This window comes from Corvus moneduloides, chromosome 11, assembly GCF_009650955.1.
Source record: "Corvus moneduloides isolate bCorMon1 chromosome 11, bCorMon1.pri, whole genome shotgun sequence".
Classification (NCBI taxonomy): domain Eukaryota; kingdom Metazoa; phylum Chordata; class Aves; order Passeriformes; family Corvidae; genus Corvus; species Corvus moneduloides.
The window spans coordinates 19,882,392-19,910,217 of NC_045486.1; the positions used below are offsets into that span (position 1 = coordinate 19,882,392).

Below are 27,826 nucleotides of genomic sequence, written 5' to 3' on the forward strand. Positions count from 1 at the left end.
GTAGAAGAACTGGAGGTAAATTGAGTCCAGAGAAAGTCATTTTGTGTCCCTGCACACATCCAGCCCATTTCCCTCGCCCTGTCAGGCATCAGAACATTCCTTGTAGGAGCTCAAAGGTCCCTGTTCAACAGGAAAAATTACCTTCTTCACACAAAGAACACTGGTGACCATTTCTCCAGCAAATATTGCTGTGAGGGCCTGGACTGAAAATTGAGAGGAGAGGAAAACATTTCCAGCATCCCCTCTGTTGTGGCAAAGGCAGCCCAGACCATTTTAGCCACAGTTTCCATAACAGCGAGGAAAACCCGTTTGTCCCCCTGGTGCAGGTGATTAACCACCCTTCAGCACTCCCTAACAGAACCTTTCCCCAGCACAGCCAGCCCTCAGCACCCCAAAACACAGGAAAATGGGAAATGGATCCCAAGAGCTGCTGTCCCACCTCGTGTGACTGAGCCCCTTCCCTCAGCACACACACCACGGGTTCCAATCACTCTGGGGACAGATAAGCCCGGGGGGATCAGGATTTAGTATTTGATTTGCAACTGTAAACTCTGTCTTGAGGTCAAGTACGGTTTAATGGAACTTTTTTCTTTTTAAATAAGAGATAATATCCCTTAAATGGATGTAACATCAACTTTGTAAACACGAGCAATACAAAGCTGCAGCTAGAGATTTATAGGAGGAGGAAAACAAAAACCCCAGCAAACACCTCCTGGATCAGCAGCTCAGGCACACACCTGTCAAACAGTTCAGGTTCTCATTCAAGCACTGGGAAAAAAACGTGTCTCATCATAAATCCCATTCCAAGTGTCCTGTCTGAGAACTGGTGGTTAAAAATCAGCTGCACAAGGGTGGATCGGACTCCACGGATACCAGCAACGTACTTCCATTCTTCTCAGCACTACCTAGCCCTGGAAATGATGACTGTAGGAAAAACAGTTCCTGAGCTTCTGCATTTTCATTCTGGTACGCAGGGTATGGATAGGAAATTCGGCAGCACATCTTCACTGGCTTGAGGTAAACACTCAGCAGGCAACGACTGAGCCAGCAAAGGAAGAAAGGAGGAAATGATTCCGCAGCTCTGGGTGCAGTGTGATAGTGTTAGATGTGTGTGTGTGCAGGATCTCACAGGGTTTTACCTTTATTCTTTGTAAGAGCCTCATGGGCTGGGCGTTTGCAAGAGGCTTGAGTGTAACAAAGCCAGCAAACAGCATCTATAAATTGATAGCTCCCAAAATAGGAAAGGTTTGTTCAGTTCACAGTCTCTTCCACTGCATCTCTTTATTGCTTAGTGTGACAAATATTGAAGTATTGCAAGTCTGTAGCTTGGCTAGATTGTAGCAGGAATTCTCTGGGCAAGTCTTGCTCTGGGCAAGCATTAGTCAAGCCAGTAACTCTTAGATTTTGGGGGTTAAATGCTTCAGGACTTCTTTTAAATGTGGCATTAATTCACTTCGATAGGTTTTTGCAAATGGCTGAGATCAGTTCCCAACCCTCAAATGGGACGAGTTTCTAATTAGGGTTTTGCTAACTGAACATGGCTCTCAGCCCTGCTTTAGGAAAGGGTAAAGCCAAAAAAGAGCTTTAGCTGCAAGTGAAAATAGCCCTTCTGTTGAGACACACACTGGTTAAGGGCTTTCTTTTTAATTATTAAGCTTCCTTCTTGTGTTGGAAATGGGGAGCATTTTCATAACAGCATTGGCCAAGAGGAATATCCATTGCTCATTATGTTATATGCTGTTACCCAACGAGGTTTTTTTAGTTCAGTGGAGACAGCAAGGGAAAAGTGAACTCTCCAGAGGCAGGGGAGGGAAGGAGGAATACGCAGCACCATTGGTTCTCACACTGGGAAGAGCTGGCAGTGCAGGAGAAGATCTTGTCCTGCTTGCTGCAATGATGATTAAAGCATTCTGTTGTGTCAGCATATCCTCAGTTTGTTAGTGCTAACTCTCAGCTGGCCATATCCTGCCAGATTTGCAAGCAAAGCCTGCCAAGCCATCTCAACAAAAATGTAGCTTTAAATATTATAAATGATGCTGCATTTTGCTGTGGAAATGTTTCCTGAAAAGGCTGTTCCAAAACATCCTTTATTGTTGGGGGAGGGGAGTAGAAGGGGCCTGGGAGAGGGAGGAGGGAGGAAAAAGAGCTACTTTTAATAGATTTTTTTTCTTCTTTTGAGGCCAGGGATTCATTTCACATCATTCTGTAAGACCAAATGGATATTTTTTTCCCAGTGACTATAAAACATTACAGTAATAATTTTGTATGTAAGTTTTGGCAACTAAGCTGGAGTGGGAGGAAGGACAGAGGGCATCTGATTTTCTAAAGGATTGCAGTGAGGGATTTTGCAATTGATCAGTTAGTAAAACCTTCTTGGTGAACATCTGCTTGCTGGCAAGGGAGATCTATCTTCTTCCTGTGGTAATAAAGGAACAATCTCAGCAGAGCAAAGGAGGTGGCTCCTGTAGCAAGGAGAAGCTTTGGGTTCCAGATCTAAACCCAGGGATTTGGGTCTCCATGTGATAACAGGATCCTGTCAGGAACTGATCAATGACATCTCCACTAATCAGCTATTCTTGGTGAACTTTGGTTGCTGGGTTTCCTACCCATGACACAGAACCCAGACCACGAGCACTGATCCACGAGCAGAACCCTGAACATTTGTGCAGAGACACAAATTCAAAGCTGTTCTCGTTCAAACTTCCACCTGGGGTCCTTTTGCACGGGGAGGTCCTTTTGGAGAGAAGGCAGACCCACAAAATTCCCTCACAGCTCAGCCTCGAAGCAGAATAAATGAAAGGGAAGGAATCGGAGTCATGCAGTCATGCAGTCAGAAGTAGATTAGATGTGCCCAGTCCAAAGGAACAGGTTTGTTGCAGTGTGTCAGAATCCACATTATGTTAAACTTGCTCTTAGCTGAACTTTGGTCAAAATATTTAGGAGCCCTTTAGCTGAGTATTTTCCCAGCTGAATATTTCTTCTTTTATACTTTTTTTCTCTTCAGTTTTCACATTTTAATGTGAATTAATGTGATTAATTCTAGACTGGTAGGAAAGGCACAGTGATGTGCAGGTTCCTCTGCATCTGGACTCTGCCTGCACAGCTGGGGTACAAATATTTGATATTTGTAGTCTATGGATTTTTACAACAAAATGTAAACAGGGATAATAAAGTCAGATTTAAAGAAGATGGGACTTCCAAGGTGTTTTGCATTTTAAATGCTCTAAATGTTAAAAATAAAACATATTAAGCACTCAGTAAATTACTAGCCTTTTTTATTTTGCAGTTTTTATTGAGAAAAATTAAAATGTATGAAGGTGATGGAAATTTAACTGGGAGTTCTTCACCTTCTTTTCTGGGTAGACCCTACAGCGAGGACTCATTGCCTTTCCCATGAAATTCCAAGGGGCAGAGTCTGCTCGCAAGTGTAATTCAAACCTGCTAAAACATCTTTGGAGGCAATGGCACCACACCAAAATTAAATTACAGGGGATGAAGTCATGCTAAGAAATTGATTTTAAAAACATGATGGGGTTGCAAGGGTGGCTTGTAGGAGTTACACTTGTAGGGGTGCTGAAGAGGGCACTTTTGGCACCCAGCAGTAAAAGTTCTGTATCACAAGGAGGGGATTTTCTGATGTCAGCTGTTTTTGGTTCCCCAAAGGCATAACTCTTAATTTGCTCTTTGTAGGAGATTGTGAGGTGTTCACCTGCCAGGTGGTACCACAAGAAATTGTTAACAGTGGAAATTATACAACTTAACCCAAATATTAGCACAGAAAGGGTTGGGTTGGAAGGGACCTTAAGGAACACCAAGTTCCAACAATCCAAGGGATATATTGTGAGGGAGGAAGCAGCGGGCTGTAAAGCACCCACTGATGAATTTTATATATGATCTCTCCTCTCTGTTTGCTCTGCACTTCCTTTGGTACACAATAAAGCTGTGCTTAACTAGCACCAAGCCTGGCATGCAATGAACCCAGAGCTTCACTGAAAACTGCCCAGTGCGAGGGAACAGCCTCAAATCTGGGATCAAGCCTAGAATGGAGAAGCTGCTCATGTTTAGAGAAAAATCCCATTTGTGTTACAAGTGACACCACTCAAGTGTTCGTGCTCTGGGTTCCGTTCCCTCTCAGTCAGATAAGGTTTCAAGTAAGAAGTCTTTGAGACAGGATTTGTAGGATTGGCCTCCATGGAATGATGTGTACGTGAGTTTCATGGCTCCCAACCATCACCACACTGTCAGAGGGAGGGGTTTGTGTGCCCAAAGTGAGCAGGATTTGATCCTAAACGGAACACTGGGGATACCAGTCCCAGAAATGCAAAAGGGACATTTGCAGAACACTAAATGCAGAGTATTTTGAAGCATAAATTAAATAGAATGAAGCAGGGATTGTCATGAGCACGGTGTGAATCCTGTGCCAGCACTGCCATCCTGGGTTGGGCTCAAACAGCCAGAATCCTCTAATATCCACTTGCAGGAGCATTATTATTCAGTTGTGGGCATTATCAAAATGAGGGAGAGAGGAGATGTTGTTTTCCCAAGGTGTCTGCCTGCTCTGCCTGGTTCAAATCACCCCGTGAAGCCATCCCTGCACGAGGAGCGGTGCCAGTGCAAGGCAGGGGCCAGCCTGCAGCTCCTGCTGCACCCCAGATTCTTCCCATTGTCCCCAGTTCCTGTCCCCTGCATCCGGCCCGTGCCCTTGCTGGCTGTGAGTGCCTGTCCTGCTCAGAGTTCTGGCACCTTGGTTTGCAGCCAAGGGGCTGAGGATACAAGTCAGAATAGCATTTCCTTCCCCTGAACCCATTGTGCCAGGCCAGGGGAGCTGTGCAGCCCCAGCTGCTCCTGCCCTCTCCCGCCATCCTGAGGTCAGTGGCAACCGTGTCGCACCTCGGGAAGGAGCATCTGGGCAGCTACAGGGGGAGCAAAGGTTCTCCCAGCAGCTCTGGGTGGGAGGGAGCTGAGAACTCTCTCAGGCACTTTCCCTGCCCAGTGTGGAAACAGGAGAACCCTCCTGCAAAAGCAAATCCAAATGCAATCCACAAAGTGAGGCTTTAGTCTGCGCTGGGGCGAAAATGAGACCATTCAAAACTTGCATGACTGCATCAAGAAAAGCCCTTGTGAGGCTCAGTCAGGCTCTTATTTTGGAGCACAGTACTGGAATTTAGCGTCCCTCACTCCAGCAGGTATCGTGGTCATTGCAGGCACTTTCTCTGCCATTATTTTTCCTGATGGACCTCTTGCCCTTTGCACAAATGAGCAGACACAGGAAGTCACACTGCTCATCTGGAGGGCAGTGCAGGGACTTGAAATCCTTGTCCCTCACACTGCAGGTTTAATTCTCTGACCTCTCCTAGTTTGGCATCCCAAGGTCTGGTATCCAGAAGTGCTGAGCAAAAAGCAGCTGGACCCTGCACACTCAAATCAGGTTTCAGAGCCTGATGTTAGGCCTTGGTGTTGAAATGCTTGTGCAATTCACACAGCGAGGCAGTGGAGGGACAGCAGCGTGTCCAGGAGACACAACAAATGTTCTCCTTTGCATCCTAAACAAGCCTTCTGGAAGGAGGAAATGGAGCTGTTACCCAATGTGTCACGGTGCTTGTCGCTTGTTATTTGTTTTTATTTCTTTTAAAGACATTCCAAAGTGCCCTACAGATTTTTGGAGAAACGTCTTGTGCACATTTTATTTTTTTTTCAGTACAATGACAACAGCAAAACAAATGAGTCCCATGCTACAGATCAGACAATGTTTCTTAACAGGGTTTTAAAGCTTGTTGTTACACAAATACAATTCCAGCTGCCAAGAGCCAGCTAATATATTCTTGGCATGCCTGGTGAGCCTAAAATCACACACGGTGGGTACGTTCTGCCTGACAGCCAGAAGAGCAAAATTTCACTTGGATAGGTGCAGGGTAAAGAACCTTTTTTTCAGAATAAAGCCTGTCCCACTCTGCTCAGACACACAAGACCTCCTCGAGCTCAGCAGCTCATTTTGCACCTCAGGACTGCAGGGCACAAGGATGTTGTCATACAATTGTATCTCCTGATTTTCTTAGAAATTGCCCCAGCTGCGTTTTAATGCTGCTGCTACCATTTGAAATGAGTAATTGCTCAATGGATTAAGAACCCAACATGTTTTACTGGGCATTTTAATGTGTCTTTTGAACGTGGTTTGCAGAGATACCATCTCAGCCTGCCAACTGCTCCTTCACCAAAGGAAACTCGTTGTTCTACCCGGCCATTCCGAGCTCCCTGCGTTTACAGCACCGGGCATGACCCATCCAGAGGAGAAAGGGAGTCCAGGCTTGGCCTTCCAGCAAATTGCTCCAAGTGCTTTGCAACAATCAGTGCCAAGCTCACTCATTTTACTGGTGGGGGAGGCTGGAGCAGTGGGGCTGCAGGCAAGGGATCAGCCTCAGATCAGCCAGTTGCACACCAAACCTCGTCCTCAGTTCCCCTCTTACAGGATCTTCTCCAGGACACTGGAAAATCTTCCTTTTTCTGAGGAAAAATCCATTATAAATCACCACTAGAAATATTTTAATTTACAAACAAGAAAGCTGACCTAGGACTGTTCCTTTAAAATTCCATTTCCCCAGTTGTGTGTTTCCTTGGAGGTGAGCAACTCTGAGGTTTTTTCTTTTTTCTCTCTCTTTTTTTTTCCTCCTGGTGGTTTTGAGTGTTATTTTCCCAAGTCCTGAGTGTTATCCAGGGTGCCTAAATCCAGGTACCCTAAATCACCTCAGGTCAGTGTAGCTGATAATCAGAATAATTAATAATTTAATAACCAGTAAATTAAAATTAATCTGTCTGGTGGTATGTCCTGTAAGCAACACAATGCCCGCAGTTTCTGGGCTGGGGCACATCACTGCAGTTGACTTTTTTGGGCAGCTTTTTCCACCCTGGCTCTGAAATCAAACATTTCCCTTCTGTTTGTGCAGGCCCAGGGTGGGAAATATCCAGTGGTGTTCCAATATTAAAGCAGAAAACTGCAGCTTGCAAGAGGCGTTAAAGGAGATGAGAAAAGATTCTCTGCATTAAAACAAACAAAAAGATAAAAATCCCAGTACTGCCAAGGGCAGATGAGGAAATAGCAGAAGAATAAAGATTAATTGTTCAATAGTTTCTTTGCTTAAGTCTTCACAGCAAAAGGTTAACTCCCACCAGCTGCTTAGAGCAATTAAAATCAGCAACGAGCTGGAGTACAGAGAGGAGGAAGAGAATAGGTTAAACGTGTTCAGCTGGGTTAGATACATTCAAGTGAGCAAGCTGCAAGGAAATTTACCCTGGAGTATTTAAGGAAATAGCTAAACCAATCTCAACCATTAAATGATTATCTTTTAGAATTCATGGATCATGGAAAAGTGAGGCCTCAGAGGACCCAGGAAGGAAAAATTTCTCCTATTCTTTTCTTTCTTAAAAAAGGACCAAGAGAATTACAGGTTAGTCCAGCTTCAAATAGCTAATTAATCACTAATTGGTTTAACTATCCATCTTAGGATATCCAGCCAATAATAACATAACAAGTATTTTTTGTCAAGACTGAAATCATGCCATGTTAATTTAATTTAATTTCCTTTTTTGACAGAATAATTGACCTTGTGAGTAAGGGGGAAGCAGTGCATGTGCTGTGACATGTAACACTCCTGTAAACAAGCTGGGGAAGCGTTGAAAGCTGAAACTATTGCAGGTGCAAAAGTGGATTAAAGATTATTTTGGAAGGGTTTCTTTTTAATAGTTTGCTGTTCAAACTGAGAGATCATCCAAGCTGGGGTGCACGAGGGGGTTTCTGGGTGCCATTTGCTTAATGACAGAATACCCAGTGCACCTAGAAATTCTAAATCCCATCAGAGACTTGAGCATTCTGGAGCCAAGTTTTTAATTCAAGCTGATCCTGAGATATCAGGATAAGTGCCTGAACCAACACAACAAGGTTCAGCAACCAGAAATGTGAAGTTTTCCCCATACAAGGCAAAACTCCCCCGTGCCATCCCAAGCCACGGGCTGGAGGCAGTGTGACGTGGGGGTGTGGAGAGAGCAGATCCCAACGCACAGCAGGGCTGTGCTGCTGTGGCTAAAAAAGGCAGGCCCTGCTTGGTGGCCAGAACATCTGCTTGGCTGACAACTGGCCCTCAGCACCACTGTCCATCGTGGTCTTGTGCTGGAATGTCGTGGCATGCCTGAGAAGGAGAACTGGGAAATACCCAAAGCAAAGTGCCTGAGTTCTCACGTAGGACATGGATTTCTGTCCATGCAAGACCCTGTTCCTCAGTGAGGGATGCCACCCTCCCACCCTGTGATAAACCAGCCCCTACCACATGCAGGCTGGGGTTTTCCTGGTGGCATTTCCAATCCCTGGCTGCCAGGGCCTTCCCCACACCCAGGCTGTGCTTTGGAGGCAGCAGCTCTTTCCAGAGGCATTTTGAAACCCAGTGATTGTGTGAATCTGCCTCTCCCTCTCATGGACTGACCCAGTCTCTCGTGCACAGCCCACTGTTCCCACGAATTGCTGGAGAGGGAGGACTTGACGTTCCCCAGCTCAAGAAAAAGCCTCAGGAAATTGCAAAAAGTCCTAAAAAGCCGCAGTTTGTTTTCATAACATTCTTTTCCTTTTAGAGAAGTAATATTTTTTTCCTTAACATTCTCCCTGATATTTCAAGAGTTAATGGACACTAATGATCTAAACACTGCAGAAAAAAGGATGGCACAAGATGCTGGTAAGGTATCCTGGCTAATTAGCAGTGCTTCTTTTATGTAGAAAAAAAGGATGTTTAAGTTGCACCAAAGAGTCTCAGATTTATTTATTTCTGTCATCATCTGGTTCTGAAAGAATTTCTAGGTTCCCTCCAGATCCTCTCCTCTAACTCTTTGACTATTTACAAAGCAAAAATGTGCATGTATGTCACGGCTTGACTTCCTAATCCTTAATTTAAGTCTGTCCAAAAGCCAAGCATCCAATTAGGCTCCTTCCAGGACAGGGGAGCTCGGTGGGCATTAATCTCCTGCAGGGATCGATGTTCCAGGCTGGGGTTTGCCTTGTTCTCTGGAGGTGCTGCTCCTTCTGCAGGCTCTGGATGGAAATTTTAGATGACTAAATAAAAATGAGACAAATCCCAGTCTCCACAAGCATGTGCCACCCCATCTCTTCTTCCCAGTCATATCCAGAAGCTCCTTTCTCTCATTTAATGTATGGAACTTTAAAGAAATCTGCTACTAGAAGTAAATAATACAATCTATCCATGGAACTTAGCAAAGCTCATGTCATCAATTCATTCTTCTCTCTTTCTTTCCCTTCTCCCCTTCACATCCACGAGACTTGTAAAATAACCTTGCATTGGGCAAAGAAAACCTGAGGCACAAGAAATTTTGGGTCTGCCTGAAAAAAATGGAGGATTTTACTCTCTTATACAACCCCTCCACTTGATGTGGTGGCATTTGCTTCTCCCCATACTGGGCTGGGGTTGCCAAGGTTGTCTCCAAGCCTTCAGGGTGCTTGAGTGCTGCAAAGATTTTGTGTCACTGGCTTTTCCTCTGACCTGGACAGAGCCCTGCTGAAAGTGCTGAGATCGGCTCAGTCCCACCCAGTGGGAGATCCTTGGAGGGGGGATCTCTGCCTTCCACTTGCTCTTTACTCACAAGAAGATGGCAAAAGGGCTTCCAGCCCTTTTCCAGAAAACAAAGTAATTGCAGGGTCTGTAAGTGTGAATTTAGAGCTCCCAGTTTGAATCCATCCCATCTGGAAATCAGGTAAGAGGATCAGATTGAGTTTGTGATACAGGTGGGATCTGATGGTAATATTTATCATCATATTCAGTAAAAATGGTTCAAATCTGCTTTTCCAAAAGCCTGATCCAGCCTTCCCTTGGGGCCAATTTCTGATTGCACTGGGCCCTCTCCCAGAATCCTGGGTGCTTGGAACTGGCTGTTCCACGTGACAGTTCCCCTCTTTGTCTCCAGCTGTTGCATTTATTATCAGAGGACAAGCAACAATACATTAAATGCTTTCTTAATGTTTGTTTCTCTTAGGCAATTGCATCTGCCATGGGGATAACATGCAATCAGGGCTGGAAGGAACAGCAGTGTTTGCAAACCATGGGTGCCTGAGCAGGAAATCTTCACTGGGTACATCCAAGAGCAGAAGGGGAAGGGTCCACATGGCAGAATTTTCATTAAAGTGTGGTAGAATATTCAAATGTGGGGAATTTCTCCTTTAGCAGGAAATACAGAAAGCCATTAGCAGGTGGAATTGGGCAACAGATATCACAGCTCCAGCTGCTGCTGCTCCTGCAGCCACTGCTACTCTGCTGGCCCCTGGAAATGAGCTGGAGTTTATTGCTTTCAAAGAGAGAAACGCTTATTCTATATATTTATGTCCAGACTGTTGTCATTAGCAAAAGTTTAAGCTAATGGCTAATTTATGCAGTGGCTGCATAAATGACCTCCCCACTGCCCCATGATAGCAGGAGATGCAAGTCAGGTGGGTTTAATCCAGGTGTGCCCTTAATTTAGGTGAAATGTGTTGGGTTTTTTCCATCTCCCTGGTACCAGCATTTTCAGCCCCGGAGCTGCCAACAAAACCCCACCTTTGAGACAACAAATAGGCTGAATTTATGTTTAACTGTGTGGGAACGTGCAGGCCACTGATCTGCTCATAAAAAGCAGGAGATAGTGCAGCAGGACGGGCTGCACCTGCCACTGTCCAGCAGTGGCACACAAAGCTTTGTGCCTTTGCCCTCAAATAAACGCCCAGGAAAAGAGCAAACTCCACAGAATGCTCTTCTACTGCAGCCACTCTTTCAGATTCTCCACCCCAACTTCTGCTTTTCCCTTCCAGTCTACCAGGAATAGCATGGGACCCTCAGCTCCTGCCTTGGAACAGGAGAATGGATTAGAACCGTCTCTGCTCCCCTTCTAGAACTTTTCTTCTCTTTCTCTGTTCTAAGTGTGGTATTCAGGCCCTTCACCAGCCCCTCCTCTGCTTTCCTTGAATCTGTCCCTGACATCCCAAGTGTTCTTTAGTGCTTTTTGAGTTCCAGTCCTTCAGAGGTGAGAACAGCTTGATAATTCATTTTACCTGGAGTTACAGTGGCCACGATGTTAAATTCAGCCTTGCTTCAAATCCTTTATTTTACCAAGTTTCCCCATCACTTCTGTTTTCAAGTCACAGAAAATGAGACACACACTGGCCCAGTTTAGCAGGGGCTGAGGGTTTCAGCCTCGTAATCGCCACAGATTTCCTTTGATTTATATAATTGATTTCAACACTTAAGTGAAAAAAGAAAGTAGAACTATAAGAAAGAAATCATTCTTCTGACTCAGTGCTCCTGGAAATCTGTTCCTGAAGTAAACCAAGGAAACCAGTGTTTATCTATTTTTCAGCATAGTTCTTTTCCCTGTTATCAGCTGCCTGAAAAATGCGTGCAATAACCTATAGCTGAAGGGAGCCCCCAGTCCTCCCCCTCAGGTTTTGCAGTTGCTCCCAGAAAATATGATGATGTTTCTTTATTGCTCCCACACTGCCTGGGCTCTGTTCTGGAATGCACTGAGACCAACACACCGTTGGCCACAGTGTAACAGAGACAAGCAGGTGGAAAAATAAAATATGATTTTAATTTCCTGCCATCCACTAACCTCTCACTATACCCAAAGCAAAGAGGGATTATAAATAAGATCTCGCTTTTTGTTTGCCACTTGATTGATGAAGTGTTTAAGTAATTCTCACTAAATGTATTTAAAACATATTTTTCCCTGCCACGGCGTGCGCTTGGATTTCTTCTCTGGGAGCTTGTGTTTACAGAGCTTAGCAAAGCCTGAAGTGCTGGAGCTGAGTTTGCAAAATTCCTTGGCTTGCCTGTGTAGGATTGGGCATATAGACAAAATAGTGGAGTGACAATCTGTAAGCTGAGTGCCACTGCCCCAGCCCCTGCCAGATTGATAGCAGTGCCTCCCTGCCGGATGATAAAGGAATGACGAAATTATCAGCCAGGGAACTTTGTGATTTACGGGCTGTGCTGGTGGCTGGTTCTTGCTGCAGCTGGGAAATCCAGGGTGGGTAAATGTGTAACCACAGCAGGGGCAAACCCCAGCCCCTGGAGCGGGTACTGATTAACTGAGCAGCAGGAGCTCTGCTCAAGCAGGCAGTGTGGAGTGAGTGGCTCTTCCCAGGGTGTTCATGGCACTGAGCAGCTCTGTTTGCTGAGGTCATGGTCCTGTGCCTGCTCTGAGAGAAGCAATGCAGAAATGGGCGTTATCAAAAAACAAAAGCGAATAAAAAACTCAAACAAAACCCCCAAACTCAAAAAAAAGCTTCTGTCTGGTGGTGGTTTCCAACAGGTTGTCACAGTCCTGTCACCTGCGTGGCAAACACACCCTGATTCATCAGCAGCTCCGTGGAAAACAAGGTGAGCACTCAGAGCAAAGCCCTGCCTGGACCTTGTATCCACACGGGAGCGTTCCATCCCTGCCTGACGGGCTGACAATTAACCCCAAGGAAATAATCCCCTTACCAAACCCAGCTTGGACACTCCCCAAGCTTTAGCCCAGACAAAAAAAAGTGTAAACTTTCCTCCTTGTCCTGGCCCTGTTTGGCAGCAGGGTCTCAGTCCCACGTGTATAAAGAATCTCAATCCAATTGCTTTTTCACTCTGCTCAGAAGTGCGAGGCGCAGGCAGCTTCTCCCAGGCACGACATTCCCTCTTTGCAGCCTGAGAAAGAACATACATTGTGTTGTTTCACTAAGCCAAACCCATGAGGGAGAATTGCTCTTAGGGTCAGAAAAAATTGAGTGAAACAGAAGCACTTCTAATAAAAATAAATGCTGTTTTTATTCCCCGTTAGAAAAATTTCCTTCTCCTTGAAGGACAGAGTATTCTGTGACAAATGTTCTCATTCCTCTTTTATTTTTAATCCAAATTCCCAGCTGTGATTGGCCCCAGGTCACATGCTATTTGTTCTGCCTGAACATCCTCGGATGATGGCAGAAGTGGCTGTGAGTCATGTTCTGAGAGAGGCTGCTCTGCACATCCTGTAAGTCAGAGGGGGACAAACTCCGCAGGGCAGCAGCTCCAGAGAATTCCCTCTGTGTGTACAGAGAGGTGATTTGTGCACATCCTACCCCCACACTTTAGCCAGGGAAGATTGATGGGGCAGTGGCCTTGCCTGGCTGCTGGCAGTGGAGGAAAAGCTGTGCCGGCACCAGAGGAGGGGACAGCAGAGAGAGCCTGGGCTCGCCCACAGCAGGGGCAACGTGCCAGCTGTCAGGGAGAACGGGAGGGAAATCGCTGCTCCCGAGGTGCTGCAGGACAGCTCTGTAAACAGAGTCACCCCGTGAAGAATTACTGCCATCCTGCTGAAACCTCAGCAGTATTTGGGTAAACAGCTCGAGAAATGCTGAGCAGAGAAGTGCTGGGACTTGTGTTTCCACCAGCTCTCCGCAGCTCCCTCCCTGGACTTCTGACTGTGCATTTTCACTCAGTTGTTCCAGCAGGCAGCTGGGTGACATCTAAACATCTTAAGTGGGCTAAGCTGCTCTGATCGCTGGATTTCTCCTCCTGCTTCCCTGTCTTGAAGGAAGCCTGTGAATTTCTGGTGGCTGATCACTCGGTGTCACTTTGTTTTATGGCTGCTTCTGGACAGGAAAAGCCTTTCCAGACACTGAAGAGTGAGTACCACTGAATTTATGGCTGGATGCCACTGCTTTGCTTGTGAAGATGGGAACAGGAGCATTCACTCCATGAAATATTTGCTGTTTTTCCTAATTCAACAAAATGACTCATTTTTAACTTCTTGTGCCGTCCACTTGCCTCTGAGGCACTGTCCTGCAATCAGTGCTCTGATGTAGGAGAGTACAGGGTCCCTCATGGTAAAGGATTTGTCTCTGGGGCCGTGGTGTGACCAGCAGGTTTTCCAAAGCGACAGGGGAGTGATGGGGAATATTTTCAGCCTGGTCCTGGGTGTGGTTCCACGTGTGCCACCCCAGCAGGTACACAGAGCTCTCTCGGGGGGTTTTGTGACTGGCAGCCACACCTTTGACAGAGGCATTCTGGATATCCAACGCTCCAGGTTTAACACCCTCCCTCTACCTCACAACCTCCCAGGAGCTGGGGATACTTGATAGGAAGAGTTTTTATTGTACTTTCCCAAGGAGTAGCTCTAAGAAATGCAATCAGTGGGATCAACAGCCAATTTCAGCTGCTTCTGCCATGTTCCTCCAAGGCTTTGAGAAGAATGGCTGGATTTATGGAATCCTGCTCAGGCTATGTCTAATCCATTCATTTCCTCCTCTTTTTATACAGATGAGATCAAATCTCTGGAGAATGAAGTTTTTTTACCTACAGAACAATGGGATTCAGCAGCAAGGCTGGTTGAGAAGTCCCTCTCTGCAGATACCAGCCTGGAAAGCCACTTTTGGGGCCCAGGTTAATCCAGCATTTGTAACCATTCCCTCCTGACCCTGCTGAGCCTACTGATAACGGTGCTCACTGATTTTCTGGTCCTTTGCTGTAAGAACCAGGGTGTTTTCTGTAAATTTGGCTGTGCTGTGCACAGCCCATATTTCATCCCCTGGGCACTAATCAATAGTTTTGCTGGTATGGAAAATCTCTTGGTTTGTGTCCAATATGATGGATTTTTTTTAAGGAACGTTTGTATGAATTTTTTTCATACAATTTTTCCATTTTTTTCGTCACATTTGTGTGAAGCAGAAATAGCAGCTGCCTCCTGAAGCAGGGCCAGCATCAGCCTATTTTTCTAAATTCTGGAATTATTATAGTTTAACTCAACGCAGTTTCTGAATCTTTTTGTGATAAGCACAGCCCTGTTGCATTTCTCAGCTCAGCATGGCAGCTACAGCCATTTGCACTGAACCTGGGCCCTGAAGCTTTGTGTACCAGAAGCTGCAGATAACACCAGAGCTGAGCTGCTGCTGATTAGAGATAATTATAGATTGGCCAGTTAATTTCTAGAGCAATTTTTAAGCTTTCACAGGAGGAGGAATGGAATAATTTCTTGTCTTAGCAAATGATTGCTATTTGTATGCAACTGCGTTAAGGACAGCTTTGCATCCAAATTAGTGACTGGAATAGAGCCTGAGCTCCGAGGCAATCAGTGGGGATGGCTGAGGGCACGAGTGACAAACCTCTTCACATTTTCCCCAGCAGTTTAAATACAGAGAATTCAGGTTGCCTTCCTCTTCCAGGCAGCACAGGCACAGAAATTGCTGTGCCCTGACTCAGCAGAGGAGGGAATCGCCTTTTGCAACTGCCCCACGCCAAGCACTGAGCCTGGACATCAAAACTGATCTTTCACAAGCACTCTGTAAGTGAAACCTGTTGGTGCATACAGTGTCTTGTCACCACAGGGGTGACTCAGCACGGGGGCAGCTCAGTGTGGAAAAAGGAAGTGATGGAGGCAGCAGGGACAGGACTGTCAGATGACCACTGGTGCTGGTCACAGGACAGGGGTGGGTCAGCATGTGCAGAAACATTTACGGCTAAAGGATGCTCCTGGTGGGCTAATTTTAGTGCCCTAATTTATTCTGGAATGGAATAAGGAGTCCTTGTCAATGCAGAATCGTCATGGAAGGAGCTGAAGGGTTCACGCAGGAAAAATGTTAAATTATCTAATACGGTTTTAAAAGATGATTAAGTTCCAAAAGAGGCTGTGCATGAAACAATAACCAGGTTATGCTTTATCTGCTTATGCCAAAGTTATGGAGAATGGTTTGTTCCTTCCTTTTGGTGCTGCTTTGGGCAAAGGGGGCAAACACTTCCTTGTGGGCAGGAGCAGAGGTGAGCAGGGCATCCATTGTCAGAAAACCTGCAAGCCTCTGTTTAGCAAGCTTTGACTTCTGCTTCAGTCCTGAATTCAAATTCTTGGTGAATCCTGAACTCTGTAGCCAAAAAAACTCTGGGGACGCTCTTGGAATAATCCTCAGGCTGCAGAAAACGAAGGGATAATTCTTGGCAGGATGCTCCTGTACTTCATGAGAGCCTTTCCAATCCTCCTGCTTTATTAAACAGAGAAACTGCTCTTATTAAACAGAGAAATTCTCCTTCCTTTAAATCTCAGCCCTCCACATCTCCGTGGAACAACTCCTTTATTCCCGCGGTGCCAAGGCTGGCCCATAAATCACACTTGTACAACAAATAGGATTAATTATAGACCCAGAAATAGTCTTGCCCACATTCCCACCCCTCCACAGCCCACAAAGTCCTGTGGCAATTGAAATATGTGGATTATGGGTTGCTTCCCCGGGGTCACTGGAAAGCTAAGGACAGATGCTTGGAATCCTCTTGCTGTCAGGAATGCTGCTGCTCTCTCAGACATTAGTACCAAATAAATAAAGAATCTAAGGCCAAGTTGGTTTTTACTCTATTTTGAAACCTCATGTTGATGCAACATGAGGCCTTGCAATAGGGCTATTTGAAAAAGACAGGGAAAGTTTCACCTCAGGACCAGACAAAATCTCATGAATTTCATTAACAGCAGGGATTTGGTGCAGCTCCAAACTGGGAAGAGCTGCTTGTGGTACACTGCCCTTGGTGGCCTTCCCATGTCTTCAGAGTGATGGGAATCACAGAATCCCAGACTGGTTTGGGCTGGGAGGGACCTCAAAGCCCATCCAGTGCCACCCCTGCCATGGGCAAGGACACCTCCCACTGTCCCAGGCTGCTCCAAGCCCAGTCCAGCCCAGCCTTGGGCACTGCCAGGGATGCAGGGGCAGCCCCAGCTGCTCTGGGCACCCTGTGCCAGGGCCTGCCCACCCTCCCAGGGAACAATTCCTGCCCAATCTCCCATCCATCCCTGCCCTCTGGCACTGGGAAGGCATTCCCTGTGTCCTGTCCCCCCAGCCCTTGTCCCCAGTCCCTCTCCAGCTCTCCTGGAGCCCCTTTCGGCATTGGAATGGGATCTGAGCTCTCCCTGGAGCCTTCTCCTCTCCAGGTGAACACCCCCAGCTCTCCCAGCCTGGGAATGAAGCCCAATGACCAAATGTTCCATGTTGAGAGGTCAGGGAACATTCCCATGGGGAAGGACACGAGGGGCTGGGTTTGCAAATGCAACTGGAAATAATGGAACATAATTAAGACAAAAAAACTTGGTTAAAAATTCAAGGAGTACTGAAAGACCATAAATCTGAGAATATTTTTTCTGTGAAGTTCTGCTTCTTGGGATCTTAAAAGCAAATGTACCCTGGTTTTTAGGCTGAACCTTAAAGTCACTTAATCTTCCTGAGGTGCCTCTTTCTCTCAAAAGAGTTTCTCACAACTAGAGAAGGTCCTAAAGAGGAGTAGGGGGTTTGTCCTGCACTCCTGCAGTAAATTTCATGGAATTCCTGACATTTCTCTCCCCTTTTTTTCTCCAGTCATTTCTCTTCGCTCAGAGTATTCCCTTCTTCCTGGCATCCATGTGAAGAGCAAGCCAGTGTTTCTGAGCCAGGAAGGGTAAAGGGACCAAAGGCTGGAATTGTGGCTGGCACTGCTGCAGGGAAGAAGGGGACAAATTCTAGAAAGCTTGAGGAACACTGAATTGTTCCTTTATGGCAAGGAGCTCTTCTAGGATTTATCATTCTGTTTATGCTCGGCAGTTCGGATCGAAGAAATACACAGTGGCAGATTTTTGAGCCTTGAAAGAAGCCTTAAAACATTTCATAAAGGCAGAGCAGGAGATGATTCAGATTGGGTTTGCTTTCAAAGTCCTCTGTGATTTTCTCAGTTTTAGCAGAAGGGAGGAATTCACTTCAGGATCATCAGAAAATGTATTTTGAGGACATATTGCTACTAATGATCAGCACAGACCTAAAGAGAGCCAGCAATTTTGCTGTAGAAAACTGTTCTGTATGGGCTAAAAATCCTTTTTATCCCTTTCACCACTTTTATGGTTGTAAACATTGCAGCACTAGTTCCATAAAATGAAGGTTCTGGGCATTTGTCGGAAAAAACCTCTCCTAGAATTAATGATATTGACACTGTTCCTGTGTTTTAAAACATTCACTGGCTGTGTCTGCTTCGATTTTCCAGAGCAGCTGATGCAGCGACACTTCCCTCCTTCCCTGAGGACTGGATTTACTGCCAGCATGAGCTGACTGCCTCTGGAAATTCTGCAAACAGGTAGGAAATCACTACCAAACAGAGTTCCACCTCCTGAGAGTGCCACCAGGACACTGCACAGCAGAGCCAGGCTGGCACTGTGCCCATCTGTCCTGTGGCACTGCTCAGATCAGCACCGAGTATCTCTGAGGGGAGCTGCTGCTCTGGCACCTCCTTTTTGTTTTGGCTGTGCGAGGATAAGATCCAGCAGGCTCCTGTTTTTCTTATGGGATAAGCTGGTGTCCACTGCCTGCTTTCTTCCCTGGTAATTAGCATCTAATTGTGATTAAATGCTGCCTCAGAGAATGTAAAGCACAGCCCACCCCTGAACCCTGCTGCTCAAATACAGCAGCCTGGATTTGGACATCCTGGGGTGCAAATAGATGTTGTTATTGTGTTTTAAGTAGTGAAGTCCATATATTTAAGTTATTTCTGTGCACTGGCATTATTTAACATTGCAGCAACGTGGCAGAGACTAAACAGTGGAGTTTGCCTTGAGGTTCTGATATGTGGGAGAACCAGTGGGGAGATTAAGCTACAGCAGTCAAAATTACAGTGAGGAGCTCCAGATCTTTCCTAATTCTAAACCTCTTATCTAAAAAATGAGAGGCAGAACCTAACCTGAGCGCCTGCCTGCCTTTCAGTGCTGTGTGTGGTCATTCTGCACCCCTCTGAACAGATCACAAGTGTGAAGGAGCAGCAGGGCTGGCACTGCAGGGGGGTCAGACCACAATTCCAAAATCCATCTCGGTTTGTGGGACACAGCTGGAAGGAGAGCTGCTGTCCTGCTGCATCCAGAGCTGGCATCAAGGGGAGGGATTCTTGCCTCTGAAATGTGGTGTAACCTGGCTATTACTTGGTGAGAATGAGCTCAAACCCAGGCACTTGAGGTCGATTTCTCAAATTTCACACCTTTTTTTCCCACAGCCATGGTTCCCATTCCAGCAAAGACAGAAGACTCTGCAGAAATACAACAGTGGATATTCACTTTTCACATCTTCCTTTGAGGCAGGAGGAAAGCTCACACTGCAGATTAGACCCACCTGGGTCTGGTACAGTTCAACAATTCCTAACCCTTTCCTTTTTTTTGCACATTTGGATACTTCAACTTGCCATCCATAGAAATGTGGATTTCCACGGGAAGACTTTGATTCACAGTGCATTAGAGAGCCTTTTCAAATTCCTGCTGCTTACCTATGAGAGCAGAATATTCCTCATGGAGCAGGGAGGTTTATGGAGATTTTAAACGTGCATTATAGATACTTACTAGGATGAAGCAGTACATTTGCATTTAGATAGATGCTGCTATGGCTGTGAATACGTAATCATTTTGAAACTAATTTTTGTCAATGAGCTGCTTTTAAAGGATTCTTAAAAAGAATTATAAGAAACAATAGATCTTAAATAACAGTATTATTCTCTGTTAATATCAAAATTAGTGGTATGTGAGAGACTTCATTCCTTTTTGCAAATAGAGGAGTGAGTAACTGAGGTGTTCCGTGTCCAGTGCCTGTCAGAATGGGCAACACAACCCAGAATTCAAATTTTTTATCTGCCTAGACCCTGGTGCCTCTAAACAGCCTGCTGGAAAGGTGTCAGAAATGTGGCATTTTTGTGAAAGTCTGTGAGGAAAGTGTATAGACCTTGCACAAGAGTCTGTCACTGATTTATTTATTCCAAGTATTGGAATGCAACCACGAGTCATTTTTTAATCAGACAGTGTTCTCTGGGGGCTCGGACACCCATTGCAGGAATTGATGCAATCGTGCTCCAGTCTTGCAATGAGCTGTGGTCAGAGTTTGCAAGACTTTCCCTAAATTCACGTTTCTGCCATCAGGCTGGCACTGGGCAGCCCTGCTGGTGACGGAGATGGGATCCAGCACTGTCACAGCCCAAGATTTCTGCCTGACTCCAAGGGTATTTACTTGGTATGGTTTCTGTAGTGACTGACAAGGACTTACACATCACTCTGATGGGTGTTGGAGGACAATAATCACACATTTATGTGTATGACAAGTTACACTGACTGCAGACACTGCAGAAACCTTTTGGTTGCCAAATCCTGGCAAGTTTAGCATGGGTTCTGGAGCACGAGATCAGAGTCTTCCATGTTCTTTGCATGTGCCCAAAACGAAAAGGTTCTAGAGGTCAGATTAGGCCCTCAAATCCATCCGTGCTGCGCCCCATGTCAGCAAACCCTCAGTGACCCACCTGCCACAATGACTTTGTGCAGGTGTGATTGGCAGAAGCTCAGAAAACAGCTCTGTTCATAGTTCCAGGAGATGAGCTGTAACCAGCAGTTCACTCTCTTGGCATTGTGTTACCTCTACAGCATGAGCAAAAATGGAAAAGAAATCCCTTTTTTTAGCTGCTCAGCTGAGATGAGCTGAGGACAGCACTCTCCTGAAGCAGCAGCTCTGGGAGCTGTCTCGTTTTCGGAGGAGAGCTGCACTTCATCTAAACCAAACAGCTCATGAGTGGATCTCAGGGAGGCTGAGCATGAACCCACTCCGTGTTCCAGCACTGCTGAGAGCCAGCTGACACGGGAGAGGATGTTCTGTCCCCTAATGGTGTGACAAATACTCCAGGCTGACCACCCCAGCACTGCTGTCACCATCAGAGTGTTGATTCAACAAGGTGGGAACAGGAGGGAAAAGCAGTGGCTCAGCACAAGCTGGAGTTTGGCAAACAGCACTGGTGGGCACAAATCCCCCTCCCTAGGAAAGGAAAATCATTAAATTAATTTAAATTCATTTAAAAGCTGGATCTCTTGGATCTCTCCATTTAAAATAAGGCAGCAGCCTGCTCAGAAAAACTGCACCAACTGCTCAGCAGGCACCTAAAAAAATCTGTCTTTTGCCACCTGGTTCCCAGGTTGTCATCTGGTGGTGTTAAACTTTTGGTGAGAGACTTGCGAGCCATTTCCTGTGTCACACATCCACTGATATTTCGGTTCTGAAAGGGCAGGATGGGGGCTGTGCCCACCACCCCCCAGACTTCCACAGGGAATAAATAACCCCACGTGCCAGACAGTTCTGCTGTCAGACGTTTACAGGCAAGAAAATGAAACTCCTGCTCACTGTGAGTCTCGTGCTACGAAATTCAGCCCTGGTGAAACCCTGAAGCTGTAAAACTGGGAGATGCTTTCCGAGAGATAAGAACAGACCCGGGTGTCAGGAGCTTCAGAGCCTTGGCAGATGGGACTGCAAAGCTGCTTCTGACAGAAAACTGAGCTGAGCCACGGGGAGATGAATGAGCTGACACCCAGAGTTCAAGTGTGGGGAAGTTTATTTGGCCTGCAAATGTCTTGATTTCCAGCCTGCTGTCTATACCCTTCTTGGGACTAAAAATAAACCTCCAGACACAGTAAAGAAAGTAATTTGCTGGCACTTGGGCCTGGTTTAAGAATCAAAAAAGAAGGAAACATTAGTCGCATTTCTGGAAAAAGCACTTAATCAGCAAACCAGAGTTCCTTTAAAACCTCACTATGGTTAATTCTCCTTCCTTTTACCAAGCAGTCTTCCCCTTCAAGCCTCAATAATTTTTTTTTTTCCCCAACAAAAGACAGAAATAGTTTTAGAGCAACTTTTACTAATGCTTACTGTGGCATATCGTGCTTATAAAATCTTTTTAATCCGTAACCATTTAACTTTCCTTGGCAAGATAAATCCACGGCGATACAGATATTTTGTAAATACCTCTCCAACTCAGCATCTGAGTCAGAGCAGATTGTAAAAGAAAGTGGCATTTCAAACAGACTGGGGCTTGCAGGGCAGCAGGACACAGTAAGAAAGAAATTTAGAATGAAGCAGAGTTGAGAGTTCAGGATGTTCTGCATGGCACAGATGGCAACTCTGTGCCCTGGACTTGTGTGAGGGCATTTCTGAGGTCAGCAGCCCTCCCTGGGGGAAGTGAGTCAGCAGAAGCATAAGTGATTTCAACACCTTTGGTATAAATTCCATAGATTAGTAATAGGAACTTTACAAAACTCCTGCTAATTCGGGACCTGTGAGACTTTCCACTGAGTAATTTTAAAAAATCACACACACTGCCACAATATTTGCATTGCAGCAGTGCTGAGGACTCGAGCAGGAGCAAGATTTTACTTTGCTGCGTTTGAAAACAGCCCCTGCCCCAGAAAGGGGTAAGGCAAGACACCAGTGTTGTAAGCCAAGTGAATGGAGAACATTAAGAATGAGGATAATCATGTTATTGAGACAGAAATATATTGCTATTTATACCACAATTCAAAAGTTCTAGAAAAACATTTCTAGCAAAGGCAGATATCTATAAAATGTTTATGTTGGTAAGGAAAACCAGTTGGAAAACACACACAAATCGAGGTGAAAAGAAAGATAAAAAAGCAGTTTTCAGGGGAAAAAGAATATTAAAGACCCAAATAAACTCACACAATTACATCTAAAACAAACTGAGCACGTGTAAGCTGTTCCAGACCTTAAACCCTTTCAAAAGCATCCCTGTGAGCCTCCTCAGAGGGGTATTCACCAGGGTGCTCTCTGGTTACAGGTGTTGTTCCTAATCCAAGACCCAAATCCATAACCCAGAGGCCTACAGGCACTTCAGGGAATCGTGATTCTCCTGTGGGACTCTGTGGCTGGATTGAACACATCCATCTATAGATGGAATTTTCCATCAGTGGCAGGTTGGAGGTGTTAATTCAAATTTCTTTCATTTTCCTCTAATGTTCCAGGGCACAACAGGCTGGAAATCCCTTACAGGAAATATGATAAATGTAGAAAGCCAAAGCATTTTAGATCAGTAAATGATGTGTGTCATTCCTACCTGCTGCTGTGGGGGAAAGGATATGAGGAATGGGGTGTTTATGTGGAGTTTTGCTAATCTAATTATACATTTTGCCCCACACATCTGAATGCCAATATCCAGTTGTCACTTGACTGTTAATGAACCCCTTCCCTGGTGAGACAAAACCCAATCCTGTCCTAAATTGCTCAGTGGGGTTCACAGGGACTGTGCATCTCCAAACACAGCCACCCAAATTGCCTGGCCACACTCCCCTGCTCTGGGTTTAGATAAGAAGCAAAAGAATTGGAGCTTGTTGGGAATTTTATCATGTCTGAAAACGCAGGAACATCCAGGAAAGGCTGCTAAAACATCTGTGGGGTTTATCTGGGGCAACTCCTGGGCAGGAGCAATCCTGAGGGGAAAGCTCAGTGAAGACCCAGCGCCTCAACTGGAGTTAAACACACCTTGAGTTAGAGGTGAGCTCCAGGTGTGCCATGACAGCACAGCACATCACGGGAAAAATAAAGTGCTTCTCTTCTTACTTCATACTTCCAACAGTTACGTAGCCAAGGTGTAAAAAGCTGCATTTTAATGAAAGCCAAGCCTCTGTAGTGTGGCAGCTTCTGCATTCATATTTCCAAGTGAGATGCCACAGAAAATGCCATTCTCCAGGAGAGCAGAGGGATTTTCACCCTACAGTGCATCCTCTGAGGGAGGTTTGGAGCACTGCTGACTGGTTGCACTGCTCAGAAAAGTCCTGAGCAGCCAGTTCTGTCCTGTGCAAACCTCTCTAATGTGCTCATGTTGTTAATACAGTCTTATTAATATGTTCACAGAAACACAGCCACTTCCCTCAGTGACCACGACCATGTCAAGGTTTAAGTTTTTAATTCTTAACATAATAAATTCTGGATCATCCCCTTCTTTTCTGCCCTCTGACTTCCAAATCATGTCTTGCTTACACATCCTTCACTGCTAAATAATGCTTAAATTCCATTTTATAGACTTGATTTCTTCCTACAAAGACTACTTTAGCTGGTGTAGCACGTCCATATGAGCAGGACTTTAAATGGCCATGCCTGACCTGCCCATTCCAGCCATGGGTGGTCACCCTTGTCTGAGTTCTGAAAGGTGTTTCCTAGATAAACTACCCAGGTAAACGGGGTAAACTTCCTCAGATCAGAGTGAAAGTGCTCTTTCACTCCATGGCAGTTGGACCAGTCATTTTTTAAGGAGAGGGAATGATCCCAGGTTTGTGCTGAATCTCACTTTCCTGGCAATAATCAGGAGGCAGATGTGAAAACAAAGCCCTGGCTCTGTGAGCCTGATGTTCACCTCTGAAATTTTGGTGTCTGTGCAAGAGATTTGCTGTGTGGCTCAGGGAAGATGCAGAACCATCAGGTGGAGATCACACATCCTCCCCAGCTACTCCAGGGATGTGAGATGCCCTCAAAACCCACACAAAGGCCTGCCTGTCTTTTACAGAGCTGTACAGATGGGAACAAGATTTTCTTGCTGTTTGCACTTCCTTTTATGAGTTATTTACTTTTATTTTTTTATCTGTAGCCTGGGTTTGAGACACTCCTGTGCCCACAGTTCTGCCTCTGGGGAATCCAGTCAGTGGCTGTTTGTGGCTCAGTCATTGTTCAAACAAACCCACAGCACACCAGAGCTACGTGAAGAGAGCCAGCCTGGTTTATACAGTTTATAGGTCTATCCTACATAAATAAAATTACCTTTTTTTAACATGAATAGGCCCAAACTTGCCATAGTTACTGCATTTGCCAGAACAAAACAGGCAAGGCCAAAATAAGTTCAGAACTTTCTGTAAGAAGCTTAACAATCTTTGAAAGCTCTTTGTCATTCTTTTTTATCAGAGTCCATTCCCAGGATCATGTAATTAAAAATCAGCCCTTCAGTTCCAGGCTTGTGACAATCCTTGTCAGAATCCCAGAATATTCTGAGCTGGAAAGGGCCCACAAGGATCATCAAGTGTGGATCCAGCAGCAGATGCATGACAAACCTTCAACCCAACATTCCCGTGGCTGAGACACCAAAAGCAGCAGAGCCCAGCAGGTAATGGGGAGATGGAAAAAGGGATTTAACCTGCACTGGGCTTCAGAAGGTGCAGAGAGAGGTGAGGAGCAGAACACAGGAAGGGCAGGGACAAATGAGCCAAGGAACTGCACAAAGAAGCCCAGATGAGACACCAAACCACCAGGAGCTGCTCCCTCACTTTATGACAGTAATTGTTTGCCTCTGTATGCTCATAAAGGCATTTCAAATAAACAGAACATTTCCTACTATAGGCCATGGCACTGTTTTCTTCCTGGTAAAAGTTTCAAGAATGCCATAGGAATATTAAGATGCTGACATGTGAAACTCAACAAAAGAGCGACGAGCCTTTTCCTGTTATTAAACAAACGGAAAGTAAATATTCGAGACTGGGATATATTCCACAAGAGGATGTTCTGGGTCTGGTTGGTTGGGGATTTTTTTTGTATTTAAAAACATATATACCTTTGGCAACAAGTTGGTATATTTGTTTCACTTCAGCTCTTAGAATGTGATGATTTAGGGAATTTTCTTGATTTGCTTGTTATTTTGTCCTTCTGGCAGCTGTGACACATGAACCTAGACAGCATTTGGGACAAGCTCTGAGACACATTTCAGGTAAAATCTGAATCCTATAGGATTGTTTCTGTGCAGAAATCTTAAAGCACATTCCTGGATCAGGCACAGTCCAAATTAGATGGAGTGACACCAGATTTTCAATTTGTTAGATAATAAAATAACCTATTCTGCTTCCTTAGCATTGTAAATGAGGTAAAAGTTTTGGAGTCAAACTCGGGTTTAGATGTTACACTCACAGCTATGGGAATTATAACTCACTAGAGCCTCGTTTGCATGTGGTCCTGGAAGTTGCCTTAAAATGGTCTGGCACAGAGCATTCCCGAAAATCTATTCTATCCTTACATTTAGCAAACTGAAAATGCCTGGGAAACCAGAAGAAAAAGAGTGAAAGAAAGAAAAACCTGCTGGGTTATTCCTAGAACGGAATTCAGTAATCTTCATTTCAGCTCCGTGGAATTCCCTCATATCTGAATGAAATCACAGCTCTCTGACCTCTTATTAATGAATGGGGGTGCAAATCACAAAAACAAGCAGTGAAAAACATCTTCAGTAAATGAGCACCGAAGCCCAAAGGCTGCTACCTACAGTTTGTTTAAAACTGGGAGCATGAAAAGGTGCATGTGCTCACTTAGTGCACCAAACTGTGCCTTCCAGCACCCATTAGATAGCCAGGAAAAGTAGGTAAATATTGGGCATCAATATTTGGAGAGAAATGCAATGAGCAAAGCAGTTGTTTAACAATTAGGCAGGTGTTTCTAAAAATCTGAGCCACTGCTTTAGGGCTCTGCGTTCATCTGAACTCAAAAAAGGGCCGTGCAGAGGAAAACTGGAAGCCAAACAAAAAAGAAAATTAAAAAACCCACTGAAAACCTGGAAAGCTTTTTCTATTTGCTCCTACAAGTTAATACAAAGCACGTAATAATTTGAAAAACGTTAGGAAAAGCAAGAGAGGCAATAATCAATATCTGAAAAGTCTGCCAGCCCTCACAGGCCCCGTTTGAGTGTCTAAGATGTGCAATTTAAAGGTGGGTTTTGAGTGTTTTGTGCCTTTTTAGACGCAGGCCCAGGTGCACACTTGACTAATATGAAAATCTATCTCACATTTACATCTTGCAGTGGAGCAGAACAATTGTTCTGCATTTTGCACGGGGCTGTGAGGGGAGCCCTAAGTGAAAATTGCTGTAACATGGACACCTAGTGGAGACACTCTTGCCGTGCTCTTTCCGATTGGAATACACACCACAAATGGAACTTTTAGCGATCATCTCGCTGGAGCCTGGAGTTCTGTGCCCAGCCCAGTGCTGAGCCACACCAGGTGAAGGTGATGGAGTCAGGATTTGGCCAAACAGAAGCTGTGCCTCATTGAACAGCTCACCCAGGGGACTGATGGAGCAGAAAAACTAATGACCCATGCAGAAACAAAATGGTTCTTCAGCAAAAGGTAAATAAATCTGGGACTGGAGCTGGAGGCCTGGGTGAAAATCAGGGGGTTTAAGTGCCCTTAATTCCCCCTGGAATGGCAAGCTCAGAGCTTTTGCATTTGTTTCCAGGGGGAGAAGGAAAGCAGTGGCTTTGCAGAGACTTGATCAGAGAAAATTAATGTTCACATCATTTTCAAATGCATCTGGAATACAAACTGAGGATAAGGAGTGACTGTGATGCCCTCAGAGAGCCCTGACAGGATGGGATGGGATGGATCCTACAAGAATTCCACATCCAAGTGTGTTTAATCTCCAAGAACACGCAATCACTGTCCATGTCTGAGGTAAATGTACTCAGGACACACTCATCTCTAATGTCCTCTTTTCTCATGCTGTTCCCTTCACTGCCATCCACCTCGGGATTGCTGCTATTATGGGATTCCTCACTGGATGCTTGGCCAGTATTTGACTTCTCTTTTTTTGTCTCCTGTGAAAACCATCTGAAACTGAGCAGAAACTAACCTTGATTTATTTCCTTAATAAACAAAATTAAGATGCTGCATGTTAATAAAAATGAAAAGTATTCCCTAGTTGTTTTTTTTTTTTAGTTTCCAAAAACAGTCCCGTATCTCTGTCAAAGTTAATGTAACCAGAATTTCCATGGGAATTTCTGTCAGTCTGGGGAAACTGGAACTGGCTAATGTAAATAACTACAGCCCATCCTCCCACTACTGTCCACATCACCTTGTGAGAAAGAAAAGGGCTTTATTCAGAAAGGAGAGGGTCATATGGGGGTTTTGTGGATTTCAACTAATATGGGATGGCAAAATTTTACAGAAACATTCTGTCAAAGCCAGACAGAAATTATTACAATGACAAATCATGACTTGAATTTCACGGGATTCTAAACAAAATCCTTTT

At 45.1% G+C, this 27,826-nt stretch overlaps 1 long non-coding RNA gene across 1 annotated transcript; it reads left to right on the forward strand.

Annotated features, from left to right (window-relative positions):
* Window positions 1-13,010: 13,010 nt before the first annotated feature.
* On the forward strand, window positions 13,011-27,488 carry LOC116449624. Its single transcript, XR_004242468.1, has 8 exons — window positions 13,011-13,660; window positions 14,295-14,417; window positions 15,197-15,315; window positions 18,018-18,107; window positions 19,014-24,926; window positions 25,470-25,523; window positions 26,601-26,925; window positions 27,035-27,488. It is a non-coding gene; the product is annotated as an uncharacterized LOC116449624 (long non-coding RNA).
* Window positions 27,489-27,826: the final 338 nt, after the last annotated feature.